General features: G+C 38.3%; 1 long non-coding RNA gene across 1 annotated transcript in view; it reads right to left on the bottom strand.

Moving 5' to 3' along the window:
- Positions 1 to 1,032: 1,032 nt before the first annotated feature.
- The window catches only part of LOC139137958 (uncharacterized), a 31,562-nt gene continuing 12,274 nt past the window's right edge, over positions 1,033 to 20,320 (bottom strand). Inside the window, exon 2 of the long non-coding RNA XR_011553514.1 lies at positions 1,033 to 2,620. This is a non-coding gene — a long non-coding RNA (uncharacterized lncRNA). The remainder of the gene's footprint in view (positions 2,621 to 20,320) is intronic.

Raw genomic sequence — 20,320 nt, forward strand, 5'->3', positions numbered from 1 at the left:
TGTATCTTGGGAAGCTGACCATTGAACCTAAAACCTCTGATACAATCAAGTGATGAGAAAAAAGTTCTCAGTGAAAAAGAGAAAACAAACCTTTATGTGTACTGCAAATGTTGTGATCATTAAAAGAAGACTAAACGAAACCATCCCTTGAAAAGTTATAAACCAAATTTGATATGTATTGAACGAACACTTCAGGCAAGCATTACTTTAAAGAAAATTGAACAAAAGAATAAGAAAAACATTTAAAAAATATTACAAATGCAAAAACGATTCTTTGCTCATTTCTTGATAATTAAATAAGGGTATCCATAAGCATTTTAAGGCTGATTTAGACAGGCACAAAAGCAATGTTTTGACCAAATATATGGACCTTGTCTCAAAATTTGCCTATGCAAATTTCTTTCTCATTTGAATTAAACGGAATGAAGAAGGAGTTTTCTTGAGTTTTACACGTATAGTTAATACATTCTGGAATTTTTTTTGTATTATATCGCCTTTCATGGTACACCTTAGATAATTCAAATAATTTGGTGTGATTTTAAATTTAATGAGTTAGAATGTCGTTGTTTAGTTTGGAATTGTAGACTTTTTCTGTTTTTACACTGTCTTGAATAAAATTGCAACTTTAGTAACAAACTTTGTAAATTTCAAAAACAGTGATGAGTTTCATAAATAAGCTTTACTCGATATCTGTCATCTTTCTGCTTCAGTGTGACGTGACAACTTTCGGATATGTGCTTCAGAAAGTATAAGCACGCATATGATAGGTACTGGCATAGTGGTGCTTTGCATCCATCTTTTCTGTTTTTCTCTCAACCACTCTATGTATCTAACGTAATTAATAGGATAAGTAGTAGATATACAAAAACGATAAGTGCAAGCAAAAACATTAGCCACATCAATTCATGAAGCCCAATTACATTGACTTCCTACAAGATTAATCAATATAACTACCAACATACAGATTTATAGAAGTTATTAATCAATATAACTACCAACATACAGATATATAGAAGTGATCTGACACTGTGCTGTATACAAAAAGCTCGAAAGCTCTGAAATTTATTTGACATTTTGACCGAACTGGTGACAAAAAAATTTGTCTGGTGAAATAGACTAACTTTCGATAATTCTACTCGTAAAGCTCTTCCGTTTTAAAGTCCTTACTTTATCAAGTAGGGCTGCGCCACGTGATATTGTAACACACCCTTGATATGTGACGGTCCTTTCAACACCGTAACGTGCGAAAAATGTAAAAGATTATAATTAGGCGTAAAAAAGAAACATTCTGAGATTCATACGATAAGGAATTTTATTTCTCCTACTCTCAAAATCCTTGCCAACTAACATAATGTGTTCCTAAATACTCATGTTAATCATTTTCACTCATGATGATCACTTCAACGCCATCTCAAAGAATGCTTGAGACGGCGGCTCAAAGAATGCTTTAGGCGGCGTTCAATAGAACGCCATCTCAAGCATTCTTTGAGACGGCGTTCAAATGAACGCCGTCTCAAACCTTGTAGAGATGGTATTCAATTGTGCACTGTGTCCAGGCAAATTTATTGATATCTGATGTTGTCAAGGTCAAAGCATAGAAATATGAAACTATATGTGACACAATTGTCAATAGCAAATGACAGGAATAATTCCAAGACACAAGGCCATGTACTTGTTAAGAAATGACCTATACCTTTCCAAACAAGTAAATTTTACTGAATACATTAGACCTTCACACAAACACCTGATACAGTACACAGTAAAACTTGTGTACAATAAGTCCTACTTTGGGCATGACTTAGATAAGTCCAAAACAAGCCCAAAGCAAGCCTGAGACCCACAGAATACCTTCAACGCAATATTATCTCTTACAATGTTCAGGAAATCACATATAAATGTAATTCAGTGGCAATGATAGTTATCACCTTTATACTCAATTGCCCAAGACAAGGTGAGAATAAGACATGCAGACTTTGCTGTCAAGCTGGGTAAGCTTTGGGCTTGCTTTACGCTAGCCTAAAACAAGCCTAAGACTAGCCTTAGCCTTGCTTTCCGCTAGCCCTGGACATGCCTTTCTGAATTGAAGTGTTGCTGTGTACTGTTGCTGCTTCACTAAACTACCGAATAAGAGAGCAGACTGTGAAAGAGCAGCTCAATTGCATACAACTTATACAACTTAATCTAAAAAATTTAAGAAATGTACAGAAAGAAAATAAACAAACTTTTGTCAGTAAAACAAGAGGAATTTCTCCATTACATTAAGTTACATCACCATCACAACAGTCTCTGAGTACATGTTTACGTTGATTCCAACAGATCATTCATCTGATGAAGTTTCATTGCTCAACACGTGGTTGTTAAACATGTCCAGTTTCCAGGTCTATGTACTTTCAGGTATTGGGTTTATCAAAGGAAAAAATATCGCTGTAGATTTTATGTTCACTTATCATTCACACGTAATTTCTATACATGTGACTTACACATACCACAATGGTTAATGCTTTGCAGGTGTCTTTCATCTCTAAATTAGAATTATTGTATCCTTTCGTTGACAAAATGTCCACATTGTTTTTCTGTCTGTCTGTATGTGTTGTCATTTGTGCCTTCTTTTGGCCAGGAGCTGTGATCAGAAAAGATAAACAAATGGTCATGATAAAGACTTTGAAGAAAACATGTAATGATATGTCATGAAAAGTACAACAAAAACTGTCGATGACACTGCACTCCCATTTATAGAAATACTCAGTGCTAGCAAACACATACAGCAACATTGTATTCCTACAGAATGGTTACTAAGAAAATTCCACTGCAAATCAATCTTACATGTATACTGAAGCATAAATGAAGTGCTTCTCCTCATAATTACCTGGGCACCTAATTTGTAAGTAACGGGATGAACACTTTCAAAGAAGAAGATAGTTTGATCAAAGAGTGGCAAATATTGCCACAAAAATACAAATATGAGAATTTTGCCATCATTTCAATGAATACTGACAGGTTCATTTAAACAATGGCAGATCTACATCACACATGGCATGACTACTCAAAAATCAGCTTAAATAGAGCAGAGGTTTGGAAGTTTTTGATCTTGAAAAACAGATAGACAGAAAGACATATACCGTACAGACATACAATCAGACATATTACATACAGATATTTTGATGCCATATAACCTCCCAGTTGCCATGTGTATGGCAAATTGGAAGTAAAAAATTGGAAAATGTTAAGCAGATAAACATCATTTGTTTAGCTTTCATGACGATTGTGAAATTGTCCAATAAGCTAAATTTTGTGTAGAAATAAACTATTCTTTCTTGGCTTTCATAATGATTAAAACTGTCTGTGAGCTTACTTTATGATCCACATGTAATAACATATACATATATCATTAGTTTTGTAATAAAGGGAAAGCGGCTGCACACATCGCCTACACTATTTTTTCGTTCTCTGTGTTTGTGTTTGATTTTGTGTGTTTGGCTACTGGTGTAGATATAAGCCTTGGCGAGACGTAGCCGTAATCTGGATGTCGAATGACAATGTGATTCTTTTGGCGCTACGTTTCGAAACCACTGTGTGGTATCTTCCTCAGTTGCTTTTTTGGAGATTGCTCTCCTTCGATTTATGTTTCACTGTTTGTGGCTTAATTATTGTCAGTGTTTTGTTCGTCCAGCAAGGAGGCTAGAATACTTATGTTCGGGTCAGTTTGTTGTGTTTCATTTTGTTCGGTCGTTTCTCTAAGATTGTGTACTTGTGCATTTATGAGTGTGTCGCCAATGTTTGGATTTCTTTTGTAAGCGATGATCGATTTCATCGTGAATAAATTATTTAGTGTTTGGTCTTTTTCTATTTTATTTCTTCCCAGTTCTTCAGGAGTGCTTGTTTGGTGATTTTTGTTTTGATGTGTGGACTATACTTGGTAGAAAATATCAATTTATTTTTGTTGTTGTTGTTGTTGTTGTTGTTGTGTGGTTGTTTGTGATTTAAATGTGTTCTTCGTGTTGCGTAATTTGTTTCCGCATTGATGTTTGATATTCCTTGTTGTGGATATTCTCGCAGTAGTAGCTTTTCATTAAATGTTTTGACTTTGTTGTTGAAGTCGTCTTCATTGTTACATGTCCTCATGTACCTTAATGTTTTGCCTTTGATCAGGCCCTTGAAGGTTGATTTTGGATGACATGATTTACTATGTAGGAACTGGAATGTATCTGTTGGTTTTGTGTGTGATCTCGTGTCTAGTATGTTTTCGTTGTTGTATCGTTGACCTTAGTAAATGACTAGGTCAAGATATGTTATTTCGTGTGAGGAACTTTCATATGAAAATTTGAAAGTGGGATGCATTTTGTTTATTAGTGTAATGAATTTGTGGAGTTCGTGTTCAGTTCAATGAAGATTAGGAAAATGTCGTCTCTGAATCTACACCATAGTGGTATTTTTGTTGCATGTTGACGTATGATTTTCAGTTCTAATTCGTGAAATGTGATGTCAGAAATCTCAGGCGACGATGGCGAACCCATCGCGCATCCGCAGGTTTTTTTGTAGAATTCGCTGTTGAATTCAAATGTGTTGTTTTTCAGAATAATGTTTAGCATAGCTAACATGTATTCTGTTGGTGGTTTATGGATATTTGTTTGTTCATTGTTTGTTTGCGTTTCGTTGTTTAACGCTTTGTCGATTGCCTATATGGTGTCATCGTGTTGTGTGTTTGTGTACATAGAGACTACGTCCAATGTGACTAGGATGGCATTGTTCGGAATCTGGATTGAGTCCATTTTCCGGATGAAATCTGTAGTGTCTTTTATGTATGTCGGTTGTTTTTTCACAATTGGTTTGAGGAAGTGGTCCAGGAATTCCGATATGTGATAGGTTGGACTTGAGCAACCGCTTATTATCGGGCGACCTGCGAATTTTGTGTCCGTTGGTGGCGCTTTATGTAATTTTGGTGGTAGATACCAGCGTGGTGTTCGCGTATTTGAGTAGAATGGATCTATTTATTGTACATTTCTGTTGTTAGTTTGTGTATTTTTCTACTGTTTGTTTTGTTTCGTCTGTTGCTAGTTTCGTGTAGTAGTTGGAGTCGCCGAGTTGTCGTTCACACTCTCTTATGTAATCTATTGTGTTCGTGACTGCTGTCCCTCGTCTCTTATCAAATGGTTTGATAGTGAGTTTCGTGTTTTTCGATGGTGTTTTGATTGCTATACATTTCTGTTGTTAGTTTGTGTATTTTCTACTGGTTGTTTTGTTTCGTCTGTTGCTAGTTTCGTGTAGTAGTTGGAGTCGCCGAGTTGTCGTTCACACTCTCTTATGTAATCTATTGTGTTCGTGACTGCTGTCCCTCGTCTCTTATCAAATGGTTTGATAGTGAGTTTCGTGTTTTTCGATGGTGTTTTGATTGCTATGCGTTTGGCACTTGTCATGTTGTCTTTTGTGTTGTAGAATGGGATTTCAACTAGCGCTAGTTTAGTAGCTTCTATGTAATTTTCCAAGTTTGTGTTATCAGTTGCGGGTGGGACCAATGTTGATTTGTGTTTGAATTGATGTTGTCCCGGGGTTTGTCTGTGGCGCATGGTGTATTGGAGTCGCATTCTTCGAATTTACTTGTTTGCGTCTTTCAACAGATTAATTCTGTTTGGGCGTTTTGGTGTTGAATAAATTTGAGCCCTTTGTTTAGTGCATTTATTTTTTGTGTTTGTTAGCTTGTGTGATGACAGATTTTAATTAATCGGAGATTTTTGTCGGAATTTGTTTGTCGTTTTTGTTTAATTATGATTCGGCGTTTTATTGTGTTCCTTGATTTGTGTTGTTTCGTGTGTCTAGTTTTTTAGCTCTGCTGTCAGCGACGCGGAGCTTATCAAATAGGTTGATTATCCGTCGTCGTCCGTCGTCCGTCGTCCGTCGTCGTCCGTCGTCCGTCGTCGTCCGTCAACAATTGGGGCATTGTTGGTGTTTTTGGTAAAAAAATCTTCTTCTCTGAAACCGCTAGTCCGATTGCTTTGAAATGTAATATGCAGTTTGCTTAGGGTGACTTAAATCAGATTTGTTCAAATGGTGGTGAAATTTGCATATTTGTATTTTTAAGGCAATTTTTGTCAGTTTTGGTAAAAAAATCTTTAAAAATCTTCTTCTTCAAAACTACTGGTCAGATAGCTTTTATATTTGGTACATATGTCCCTAGGGATGATCTATTTCAGATTTGTTCAAATTGTGCAGAAATATGCAAATTTGCATTTTTAAGGCAATTTTTGCCATTTTTGGTCAAAAAATGTATTTCTCAAAAAGTACTGGTCTGATAGTTTTGAAATTTGGTTTACAGGTTTCTATAGATGAACTAAGTAATATATATTGAATTTCTGATGAAATCTGTAATTTTGTATTTTTGGGGCAATTTTTGCCATTTTTGGTCAAAAAATGTGTATTGCCAAAACTACTCATCTGATAGCTTTGAAATTTGGTATAGAGGTTGCTACAGATGAACTAAATGATAGTTATGGAAATAATGATGAAATCTGCAATTTTGTAATTTTGGGGAAATTTTTGCCATTTTTGGTCAAAAAATGTGTTTCTCAAAAAGTACTGGTCTGATAGCTTTGAAATTTGGTATACAGGTTTCTACAGATAAGCTAAGTAATATATATTGAATTTCTGATAAAATCTGTAATTTTGTATTTTTTGGGCAATTTTTGCCATTTTTGGTCAAAAAATGTGTATTTCCAAAACTACTTATCTGATAGCTTTGAAATTTGGTATACAGGTTTCCATAGATGAACTTAATGATATTTATGGAAATAATGATGACATCTGCAATTTTGAATATTTTGGGGCAATTTTTCCCATTTTTGGTCAAAAATGCGTTTCTCAAAAAGTACTGGTCTAACAGCTGTGAAATTTGGTATACAGGTTTCTATATATGAACTAGGTGTGATATTTTGAAATTATGATGAAATCTGCAATTTTTATTTTTGGGGGCAATTGTTGCCATTTTTGGTCAGAATATTTATTCTCAAAAAACTACTCATCAGATATCTTTGGTTGACATGTTCTTAGGGATGATCAGATGTGATATATTCAAAGTATGATGAAATCTTCAATTTTGTATTTTTGCAGCTTATTTTAGCCACTTTTTTCTGGCCACTGCATTGAGTTATCAAAGATTTCCACCTTCTTCATCAACATGTGTCAAAAATAGTTATTCTGTACATAAACACAGCGGAGCTATATCGGCCGCTAGGTCGCTTGTTTGCTTTTGTTGTATTTTCTATTTTTGTGTTTCATTGAGCGTTTTTGTTATTGTATATGCTTAACTATAGTGTTACGGTAGTTCTCTTTTTGGAGAGATTGGTGGCCTTGAGAAAGGCCGTTTGGTTTGGTTTTGTTGATATGAGTTTATCTACGCCGCTGTCGACGTTGTTGACGTTTCTGTTTTGGTGGTTGTTGTTTTACCCTCTTCTTAGCTGTTTCTATTTGTCGGTTGAGCAGGCGTTTTGCGTCTGTTTTGTTCGTCTGGAGTGTTAGAGCTTCTATCTCTTGTCTCAGGCTGTTGATATACGATTCGGTGTTCTTCTGATGTGCGGAGAGGTGTATTGGCAAGTAATTTGAGAGAACCGTGACAAATTGGTTGCCACAGTGTCTCTCTAGTTCTTGCCACTTGTTGATGAATTCGCTTGTTGGCTTAGGTCCCGGTAAAAATGCCTTCAGATGTATCTGAAGACTTCTAGGGACCTTTGCGTGTGTTTAAATCGTTCGATCGTTTCTTGTTGACGTCGGATGGCTTGTTCCGTGTTGTACAGTGACTGGATGTGGCTTATGGACTTTCTTATTTTGTTGAAGATGCTGTTGTCGGACGATGTTGTGTCTTGTTGTGGCTCTGTTGTGGCTGACGAAGAGAAGGTCAGGTCGAACTCTGTAATTTTCTGGACTGGATGGGGTTGCCCTGGTGTTATGCTGTCTTCATCTGAAGAAGTCTTACTGATTAGTTCGAAGTCACTCATGGTGTACGTCGATTGATGTGTTGTTTAGAGTGGTTTGTCTTTATATAGCATGGTTGTGTTGGATTGTGTAATCTCTCTATTGTTGTAAGTTGACGTTGATTGGTTAATTTCGCCTAATTATTTGTTAGAGCCGGAGCGCTGTGATTGGCTCAAACTTCTGTGTTTCTATTGGTTAATTTATGTGATTTCAGAATCTTGGTGGATCCTATAAAAGCGTTGAGGAAGTAGTGTTGCCACAGTAAGATGGTTACACTGGTTGACTGTATTTTGGCTTATTTGGCTTGTAGTCTGTTGTATTACGGGTATTGTTATAGATGATGGATACCCATCATACAAAGTAAGGGGTATTCTCGTGTATGCCCTCTTTCGACTTAAACTTGCAAAGCAAGAATAAGTAGGAAATCGCAATGTAATAAAGGGAAAGCGGCTGCACACATCACCTACACTATTTTTTCGTTATCTGTGTTTGTGTTTGATTTTGTGTGTTTGGCTATTGGTGTAGGTATAAGCCATGGCGAGACGTAGCCGTAATCTGGCTGTCGAATGACAATGTTATTCTTTGGCGCTACGTTTCGAAAACGGTGTGTGGTTTCTTCCTCAGTCGCTTTTTTGGAGATTGCTCTCCTTTGATTTATGTTCCACTGTTCGTGTTTGTCGTTATTGTCAGTGTTTTGTTGGCCCAGCAGGGAGGCTAGAATACTTATGTTTTGGTCAGTTTGTTGTGTTTCATTTTGTTCGGTCGTTTCTCAAAGATTGTGTACTTGTGCATTTATGAGTGTGTCGCCAATGTTTGGATTTCTTTTGTAAGCGATGATCGATTTCATCGTGAATAAATTATTTAGTGTTTGGTCTTTTTCTATTTCTTCCCAGTTCTTCAGGAGTGCTTATTTGATGATTTTTGTTCTGATGTGGGGACTATAATTGGTAGAAAATATCAATTTATTTGTGTTGTTGTTGTTGTGCGTTTGTTTGTGATTTAAATGTGTTCTTCGTGTTGCGTAATTTGTTTCCGCATTGATGTTTGATATTTCTTGTTGTGGATATTCTCGCAGTAGTAGCTTTTCATTAAATGTTTTGACTTTGTTGTTGAAGTCGTCTTCATTGATACATGTCCTCATGTATCTTAATGTTTCGCCTTTGATCAGGCCCTTGAAGGTTGATTTTGGATGACCTGTTGAATATGTATATATGTATGTAACATGTATGTATGTATATTTGCATGTATGTATGTATGTATGTATGTATGTATGTATGTATGTATGTATGTATGTATGTATGTATGTATGTATGTATGTATGTATGTATGTATGTATGTATGTATGTATGTATGTAGGCCTACGTATGTATCTATGTATGTATCTCTGCATCTATATGGGTAGTAAGAATATCTTGGTTTTTGGGGATACATCTTGTTTTTTTCCTACACATCTTATTTTTCCTACAAAACATCTTGTTTTTTCCTACAGGGAACTCCCTCTTACGCACATGCGCGTAAAGAGGGAGTTCCCTGAGCGCTAGCTATGACTGCACCTAACATCAATATATACTAAAAATAATTCCTAGAACTGCTCCAATATGCAGTAACCGTGTAGACGGAACGGGCTTTTGTTATTGATATAGCTAACAGATGGTTATCTAAAAATAATCCAGTGAGACATGAAAAGCTGCTGGTAGGTCACCCTACATTAAGTGAGGGTGACCTCACGTACGTGGACAGTCGGCACTGACGTCACTCATTGACAGATTACTCATTGTAATAGCTACTGGAAACTGACGTCAGTGTTTTCCTGGTATTTCAACATCTGTATAGAAAGAAATAGCCACATTTCAATAATGGACGGAGACTCTTCAACACAGACTGGCACTTTCAAGCTCTACAGATGGATTGGAGTCCAATAGCTCTGAGTGAGCGAATTAGGCGTGTGTGATATAGTTATTGGAACCAACACTGAAAGAACCGGTAGAATTTGAATGGTTGTTATATTTGATGACCAGTGGATCCATCCTCTACAGTGTACATGTAATTTATGTGCAGCTACATACCCTATCGGAACCGTAGGGATGTTGCCTTAATACCCCTATCGGGACGTTTCCAGTGGGACTTTCCCGTTCCAGTTGCTTAGCAACTTGTGATGTCATGATTGAGATGAAACATTCTAGGTTTCATATCCATTCAATCCATAATGTCTTAGGTATCTTTCCAGAGGAGGACTAAATCCTTCTTGTTTTTGTATTTCTAGTGCCTGTTTGAATATGTTCTGAATAAGTTCTGACTCGTTTTCTGTTGTTGCACCTTTTTCTTGTATTTGTGTAAGCAACTGTTTATACTGTACATAATAATGTTTATACTTCTCTCTTCTTTTTGATACTCCAGTTTTTCCTTGTATTACATCAATAATAACACCTGGTACAGGCGTCAAAGCTATGAGTACCGGAACTGTAGGAATTGCCGCTATTACAGCAGAGCTTACAAGAATTCCTTTAGTAATATTAAGAGCCATATCAATTCGACCCATTAATTTATAACTTCGTCGATATGCAGCACTTGTTCTTTCTATATAGTCGGCCAATTGTTCAACGCTTTCAACAACTGAGATGTGCATTTTTTACTGTATATGTAAGGGATGATAAAAATAATTGTAGTAATATAGAAAGACAATATGGCAGAAGGAGGAGAGAAAATATACCACTCCAGGATTTCGATGATGAAAATTTAAATGATGATGATGATGACGCTACTGCTGAAACATTCTTTATAGACGATGATAATGCCCTTGCAGAAGCTGATCCTTTCCTTGCTAGCTCAAGCGCGCGGAGCCCGCAGGTAGATCCTACGACTAGATATAGAGTAACAATTGAAATACAAATGGCTGAACAATACTTAGATGAGAATAATATTACCGATGAAGCAGCACGAATTGAATTGATTACTAATGCAAATATTAGGGATGGAAAGCTGTATTATAAAGACCTCAAGCTGTCTAAAGATAGAGGAGGTGGATTTTATAAGCTGTCCACATTAATAAGTTTAAAAGGAGGACATGCATTTATTAGAGAAGTATTAGGAGGTCGCTCTAGCGCAGAGCCCGAATATGTGAAACGTGAATTGCATTCTGAAGATGTGAGAAAAGATAAAATACCGGCTGAGAAGATGACACCAAAAGACATGGGTATATACAAAGATGAACTGACAGAGTTACGGCAAGATGCTTCTGGTAATGCAGATAAAATACAAGCTTTTGAAAATAAAATCGAACAATGGAACAATCTAAACCCTGAATATAGAGCTTTTGTTGATGAATTAAAGATGGCAAATATGCGTCTTGATGAGCTTTACAGTGAAAGAGATAAAATTATGTCAGAACAGACAGAACTACACACCCGAACTCAGAACAAGACTAGCTAAAATTAATAATCGAATTAAAGTACAACATGATATGATCAGTGGGGCACGTGAAAGACTGGCGTCGACTAGGTCTCTTCGTGATGTAATTTCTGATCCAGAATTATCACTGAGACTGAAGCTGACAGAATTATTTAAACGAAATGGTATAACAATCGCTGCAATACTGACTGCCCTTGGAATGACAATATCAACAATTGCCCTGGCTGTGACTAGAGGAGGAGGAGAGCGGGAGCAGGAACTAGAGCAAACGCAGGAGGTTCAGGTCCGCCCAAAGTATATACAAAAGCGAAAGAAATTGTAAAGCAATTTGGTGAATGGTTAAAAACATTGGCCCTAAAACGTGCTGCTGCAATACCCGGTCTAATCGGTTCCCTCGTCAGTTTTCTATTAAAAACAGCAGGATCGGCTGTCGGATTTGTTGGAGAACAGCTATGGATATTTTTAACTGGATTAACATTAGTCATTATAAATAAATTATGTACTAATATATGACCCCGCATGTTTGGTGAAAAGAATATTGCAAAGTTTCTTTCTAAAAATAAAGACCTGTTTGGTTTCTCTGTCGAATTGGAATGGTGCAAACTTCGGCGGGTAAATCGCCATATCCTTCGAGCAAATCCAGGTGTCCGACTCAAAGATGATAATCTTTATCATAACATTTTAGCTTTCGTGAAGGAATGTCAAAAGACTAACTTCTTTAAGCGACTAGAATTCATAGCTGTATTCCAGGATACTGAGGATGACCAAGAGGCTCATCATCTCCAAGAATATTGGGTCCTTCGATTGATTCGCGACACAGGCAATCGATTTATCTTTCAGTCAGACGGAAATATTTATGTAAAGATGTGATTTATTTTTTCTTTTTAACTGTAATTTTTTCTTCTTCACTACTATATACATTACACGAAAAATGGGGTACGATAGAACATTATTACCGACTTTCAGCAACCGAATACCGAAGGGAACGAAGTCAGAAAGAACTCATCATGTGATTGCTCATAATCCAACTGTGGCAGATCCAGGCCAGACACTTATCATACGATGTCCGAAGTTAGAAAGCGGAGTAGTACTAGTTCCTAACACTTTCGACCTGGTTTTTGATCTCGAAGTAATGGGACATGAAGATAACCGAGTAGTACAAAATGTTGCAAAAAATTTGGTGGAGCGTATGGTTCTCAAATTTGAGGGTCAGCCACTTTTAGATTTGAGTAAATATAACTTTATTGAATGCTATCGTGATCTCTTCAAACATAAAAAGGAGAGAACGAACATGACACTGTACGGAATTCAGAACGAAAATCTGAGAAAATTAAGAAGTGGCGCGGCCGATGCAAATGCCGACAGGCTTTCAAAATGGGACGATATTTTACTTTTCGACACATATAAAACAAAATATGCTATTCGTCTCACTCATCCCCTCATAACAGGTCATGGAGTTGCATATCCATCAGCGTTAGGTAGTCATATCGAATGGGAAATTACGTTGGCACCTGCCTCCCAATTACTTGTCAGTAATAATGTTGTTACAGCCAATTATAAATTAAAAAACATTCAAATGGAATACGAAACAATAACTGACCCCGAACTCGCGAGGTCAACTGCTGGTTATTACAACAGTGGGAAAAGTTTTCTCTACGAGCATATACATTATTTTAGAACAATCCCATTCAAAGAATCAACCACGGTTATCAATGAAAATATAAATGTACCACGACGTAGCATTAGAGGTATCGCAATACTCTTCACTAAAAATCAGAATCAGACAGAACTGAACAGTGAACTTTTCTTTAACCCATCCATTGAATCTGTGTCTGTATCAATCGAAGGCATTGCAAATAAAGTGTACGCTCAGAAGATGATACCAAGACAATTTTGGCGAGAGGTGCGACGGTATTTTGCTGAAGATAAAGATTGGTGTGAATTGATATAGATGAAGTCGATTATTTGAAGAATAAATTCTGTCTGTTTATCGATCTGCGTAGTTTTAAAGATATTGAGTTTCATGGAAATGGTCTTAGAGTAATGAACACAAAGGACGGAATTCAACTTGAAATTCTGAAGAAAGACACCTCAGTTAAGGGTGCCGACGACGCTCGCGATGACAATATATTTGCCCACGTTTATGTTATTAGCGATGCCCAGGTCACTGTTGAAAATAGTAGATTAAAGTCTTTACAATTTTAACCATGACCCGTCATTCCTATCGGCCACGTTTCTGCCAGCCATTCGCCCGTGTCCGGATTATATAGCTGCACACGCTTGATATCATTTGGCGCCATCATGATTTTACTACGCTTTTCACTACGGATTTCTCCAGCCTTTTTCCGTACAAACTGTACAAATTGTGCCGGCTCCGGCTCCTTCCCAGTTTCAAATAGATCTTTATAATCTTCAAAGTTCAAATGTTTTCTAACACAAACATCTTTCACCCCTTTATTTTTTTTCGTCTCGGAAACGGAGTTCGAAAAGCATACACTTTCGAGCGTATGCCGACAAAATCAAGAATAGGTACACCATTCAACTCATCTTTAAATTTACCTATCACTTTTTTATTAATCTTCGGAAAGTTGGCCCCACTCATCCCACTAGTATCATATATAGACTTCTCACCATTCTTTTCCACATCTTCCCGAACTATATCATTGAAAGTTACGTCCGGGGAAGGTATCGGTACACTGTAAACAAAACTGTCAGTATCCATGTAGGCTAATCGTATTCCAGGGAACTGGGTCCGAAAGTAATTGTAATGCGTCTCATACATAAGCAGCTTAGAAAGTTCAAGCACCGCCGCGCCAATGAAAACTGGTTTTACATATCTATGCTCATCCGTTTTCAGTTCCAGTAGGGCACTGTCGCAGGAATCGCCATCCTCTTCGGAAGTTATGAAAGTTATATGTTTCATCTTTGGATTATACTTCTGAATCTTTTTACGTCCACTATCCGTGCCGTTCCAGTTCGAAACAAATTTAAAGTCTCTGTACTTTCGAACATCTTCTATTGTCTTACCGAACATTGCATTATTCATCAGCTTATAGAAATTCTTTTCAAAATCTGTCCTCCCCTTTGTCCTCATTTTAGTGTTAAAGTCAATATATTTCGCGAGACATGGAGTCTCATCGAAAGCAAGCACCCGATAAATCTTTTTCAATCTCATTCCCATCCGAAGATAGAATTCCAGCAACTTGTAGTGTAAGACGTATCTCTCTCTATCCATCACACTTGTAATCAGTCGACCGCCCTGCCTCGGAAATTCATAGTGATGCGGCGCTAATGGCAAATCACTGTGTTCTTTATGTAATTCGGGGGATATTCTAAGTCTACTTCTAGAAAACTTGGTGGAAAGGTGGAACCAGGTCCCCACCCTCCGGAACACGCTCCGCCGGCTCCGCCTCGGCCCCCTTCTTCCCATTCCTCCCACTCTTCCATCGTCATCCAATGAAGTCCGCCCGTAGGCATTGGTTGACTCATTGCCCAGCCGTAGAGATTGTTAGCATCGAGATATTTTATTTCGGTTAACGGCTTCTCTGGATCGTAATTCCCGCCAGCTTCCCCCTCGGCGGCGACGTAAGCAGGATGATTTGTCTGTAAGTAATGAATATTACACTGGCTGATACCGCCTCGAATTCCCCTCTGTACGAAATTCATCTGCTCAGCATCTTGAATGAGCCCAAACTTATTACCCGTATAAAGTAACATAGCATCCCATGTCAGCCGGGCGCCGACATGTAATGGGCCGGATCTAACTTATATGCTTCTAAACATGTGTCACGGAAATTTTCGAATATATTTGCAAGAAGGAGAACGTCAGTCTCACAATAGAATTCCATATAATCACGAATCGTCTTACATCCAACTTCGTCCCATACTCGCAATGCATGTTCGTAATCAGACTCAGAAATCCCCTCTTCCGTCAATTCACTATAAAATTCCCCCCTCTCCGGGAGCTGGTTCTCTCCCAGTCTGTCAACCGAGTCTAAATATTCGTAGGGGAAGAAACCTTTCGCCCTTTGAATGTCTGGGTACGAAAGTGGTACCGTCCACCCATCCTCCGGCACAGTTTTTGCCAACTTCGCCAATGACCCCATCATCAACTGAGCACTATCCATAAACTTTATAGAAAAGAAACGTTTCTTTATCTCCCTCTTCCCATCAACAACAATTGAGGCGCTAAAAATAAATGTTTTCGAGAGACCCATAATTCCACCATTGCTCGTCTTAGCTATTATATTTGGCTCTTGTCCGGAACCCCCTCCATCTATTTCATGTAATTCTTTCAAAATAAAAGAACCATCGTATCCCTTGAGGTTGTGAAAGTAGATAGGAATGGTTCATCCTTCGCAATAAAAAGTCGCCTCCTCCTCCTCCTTCACTACTCGGATCCTGCCGGCTCTCCACATGCAATACAGACTGGATTGTTGTAATTAGATCTATCTTTCATCGGTTTTATTTTCCAATAATACGATTTCGAATAATTCTCAGCCCGTTCTTTCATATCCTTTAGAAATTCTGTAACACAGGAGAGACCTGTGAATGTTCTTTTACCATAAACTTTTGGCCGCCATTCCGAAGGGGCCCACCCCCGTTCCACCATAACATACGAAAGACAAATTGGAATGTGTCGACCGGTCCCCTTCTCAATAATTGCCTCAGTATCTGCATAGACGACGTAGGGAGAAGGAACCTTCTTCCGATGTCCTTCCAATTGACATACTTCCTTAGGAAAAACTGGCTGGGCGTCGTCTGTTCCACAGTATACCTGATGTTCTTCTAATTCTTCTGTTGACTTAAAACCTCTTTACAAACCGGGCAAATACACTTCCGTCTGTGCTTATTCTTACGATTAGTATGAGAATTAAGAAGACGATTTAACGAAGTAATTGGCACGAAGTGACCCACCCCTCTTCCCTCCCCACCAACTATCAGTAATATATTTGCTACCCGATCCTCTCCCCCCTCGGCTCCGCTATATAACACAGTTATGTCTGACGGGTCGGTATCGGACTCGTGGATCTGAAACACTTGAAGTTTCGTGCTCGGATTTTGCTGCTCGAAGCGCCTGAATACAGTCAGATCAGCGGGTGTGGGAAATGGAATGCTCTCCCAACAGTAGTCAGCAATAAATTTGTAAAACGTATTCCATTTTCTCCTTACCTGACCACATTTCTTTTTGCGAAACGAGGGATCGCTCAACTTTATACTTGCTACGACAGCATACTGAAAACAATTCTCGGCCCCCGGCGGTAGAATAAGTTCGCTCACACAATGCTTATTTTTTAACCATCCGGGAAGTTGAATCCGTTCTGCGCCAGCCCCGGCACCGAGTAAAACTTCTACTAGAATTACTTCAAAATTAAGTATCTCCTCGAGAACGAGGCCAGAACCCTCAACAGCTTCAATTGTATCAAGCATACTGACGTAGCGTTTTACTAATTGTTGTTTCACACCCGATTCCGCCCCTACCAACCCTTTTGTGTATGTATTTTTTAATTTAACAGGCAATTTACGATTTTGTGTATTACCAGTTTTCGGATCCGATAATTTGACTTCCATTTCAGTATAAACAGAGTACATCTTTCGTTCCGAATGGCTTTCTTTGACCATACCTTCAATATCCACCAGCTCCCCGATATCCTCGACTCGCTTGACTTCAGGAAATTTTTTTTGTAAAACTGCTCCCTTGAATGCTGTATGTAATCGACTGGCCATAATAATCTTTATGATATATACTATCCTAAAAATTTTTAAAATGAAAATAATTATTCTATGATAGGTCATCAAAATCCACTATAATATTTTTGTCAGCATTTATTCGTTTATATATCTCACCTAATCTTTCTAAGTCGACTAGTTCTTCCCTATCTTGAATTTCTGGTTTATTAGGCGCAGCACAAAATAACCTCTCAACAGTGAAAGAAAGAGCACGCTTACTTAAGCGCGGTTTAAATGCTAAGAATTCTATCTTACTACCTTTCTGGATATTACGAGGTACAATAGCAGGATTTTCTCGGACTGGCAATGGGCTCACTGTTTTAAAAGCACAGTCAATTTCTTGAACCATATCAATACATGTAGCGAAATCGTGAGCCCCTCCCCCTCTTTTAAACCGAAATTTAAAATACTTTATCTGCGCCCCGCTCCCTCGCTTCTGATACACTTTAGATGGATTGTAAAATCCGCAGGAATTATTCTTGGAGTGAGCGGCCAGGCTTGCAGCATAACTTTTAGCAGTAGATGCATCGAAACTTTCACCTAGGGTACGGAATATTATTAAATCAGTAAACTTTTGAAGACTCGGTTGCCAACGGACACACATTTCATCGCATGTAGCAGGATCTTTAGAACCGTACTTAGGTCCGATGGGGAAAACTACTTCTAGCTCACTGTCTACGTATATGAAAGGATCTACCAAAGATTCACCAAATATGAGTTTGCCGTCACTGATTTGAATATTCTCTTCTCCGGTTTCAAGTATTTTTATTGCATTTGAAATAGAAAGGATTGTCATTGTCTTATCGTATATATCTTAATAAAAATAATTTTAAAAATTTTTTTCTATGATATAGTATCCCAAAATGTCATACATATTCATAAATGGACCAACTGGAAGTGGTAAGAGTTACGATGCAATAAATTTGGCGGAGACTCACGTACCAGAATTTGACACTAGTTTTTCCAGCAACATTGCCGACTTTTATAATGGGCGCCACGTTTCGATTGCTGATTTTCAGAAACAGTTTATAGAACATACTCTTAGTTTACAATATCAGGCTTGGGTGGAGGAGGAGTGGGAGGGGTGTACCCCTTCAGAACACTACATTATTTGTGACTCTTCCATAATTCAACATCTGACTTTTTCTCGAATCCGGGGCGTGGCAGCGGAAGAAAAAAAGATTGTTTCTAGAGCATTTGACCATTTACATAGTTTCATTATCATATTCAAAGATATGCCTTGGGATTATTGCAGGCAGAATGTGTTGACTCGAGCAAGACAATATGAAATAACCGAGTCCGCCTTAGAAGAACTAGAAGAGATTCACAACAAGTTCAAACAGACTTTCTTAGAAATTTGCCACGACTATAGGCTTCCATGTTTGGTAATTCGGAACGCTCTTACCCCCCTCGTTCTCAATAATATACTTAATCCAACAATTGATACCGAGACAGTCGGGCCAGTAGAATATCCACAAGCTTTTGACTTTGGAATTGCATGGAGCGGCGGCAGCCAGGGATTTTTAATAGACGGTTTCAAGGAGGAGGAACTTGAAAAAGCGTACTTCCCACCTGGACAAGAACAACTAGAACAACCACGAGTCTCACTCAAGAACATACACAAACTTCTTAACGCTTGTGAATCTGTGTGTGCTTATAATGCTCCGTTTGACCTACGAGCACTTGACATTATGAAAAGGGGGACTTTGAAGTTACTGTCTATGGCTCATGTCAGTTGTGTACATTATACTTCAACCAGAACTTATAGATAAAGCTGAAAAAGGGGACTCGAAAGAACGGACTGTGGTAACATGAGAAGTCGTTTTGAAGATCTTGCAAACTTAATATGTTCAGGAACTGAGATACCACCTCATCCACATACTGCCGAAAAAGATGCAATAAGTGAACATTACTTACGACAGTACATGATAAATACTTGGCCAGGTGGTTGGAAGAATAATGGTAAACTGACACTTTCGGCTTTCAAGAAATTAAGACTTTTTCCATGGTACTTATTGAATAACTTTCGTAAATACTTACGTTAGTACTTACGTAGTACTTACGTTAGTACTTGACAAGTACCAGCACAGGAACTTACGAAGTACTTGACAAGTACCAGCACAGGAACTTACGAAGTACTTGACAAGTACCAGCACAGGAACTTACGAAGTACTTACGTAGTACTTGACAAGTACCAGCACAGGAACTTACGAAGTTCTAATAACATTTTCCTCTGGCTCCCAACTATTGAAACTTTCCGGATAACCTTTCCATTTTATCAGATAGTATTTCTTTCCTCTAATTTTTTTCGTCTTCAAAATTCGTTCTACTCTGTACAGCTCGTCGGCTCCAGCAGCGCTCTGAAGTTCATCAGAATAGAAAGTGCCGAGTATTTCCTCTCCATTCAGATCTTTTATTTTGTAAACTGGCGGCGTTCCCAGTCCAGCCGTGTACACAACTTTTGAAACCACGAAAATCTCCTCTGTCCAATTTGGTAAATATCCTTTCTTAAAAGTGGTCTTGTATTTTGTAATTCGAACCCGTTCTCCCGGCTTGAATTCAGGGTCAACTCCCCCGGCTGCCAACTCAGGGTAGAGTGTATAAATGCCTGCCAATCGTTCTCCTCTGTTACGTCCCTGGGTTTCATTTTGATACTTCCGTGAACGGTGTTATTGTAATTCTCAAGAAGTTCTGGTAGAATAGAAAGCCATTCTCGTGTCTGTCTGTATGTAAAGTAAATATTTCCACATCATCGTCTTAAGAGTCCGATTAAAACGTTCAACAACGCTAGCTTTTTTGTCACTGTAGGTGTGAAACCAATGAATCCCGTCTCCTGGAGCCACCCCTGCATTTTTCGATTAGTAAATTCCCGCCCCTCATCTGTCTGAAGTTTGTCAGGTTTCCTCCCGGATTTCTTAATTATGTCTTGTAGCGCCTGTAACGTATCATCTGCCGTTTTTGACTGTATCGGCCTGGCCCATGCGTATTTACTGAGTACATCGATTACTGTTAGCATGTATCGAATGTTATGATTCTCTTTTAGGAACGGGGGAGGGAATTCCACGAGGTCTGCTTGCCATTGAGAGTCTATCGATGTTACAAAAACGCGCCGGCCGCCCGTAGCACGAGTACGAGGTACCGGTTTATGTAGATTATAAGTTAGCTGAGTTTTTAACCACTCCTGCACCTCTTTCTTAGTAACTTGGAGTCCGCTGGCCCG

Source organism: Ptychodera flava, chromosome 8 (assembly GCF_041260155.1).
Source record: "Ptychodera flava strain L36383 chromosome 8, AS_Pfla_20210202, whole genome shotgun sequence".
NCBI lineage: Eukaryota > Metazoa > Hemichordata > Enteropneusta > Ptychoderidae > Ptychodera > Ptychodera flava.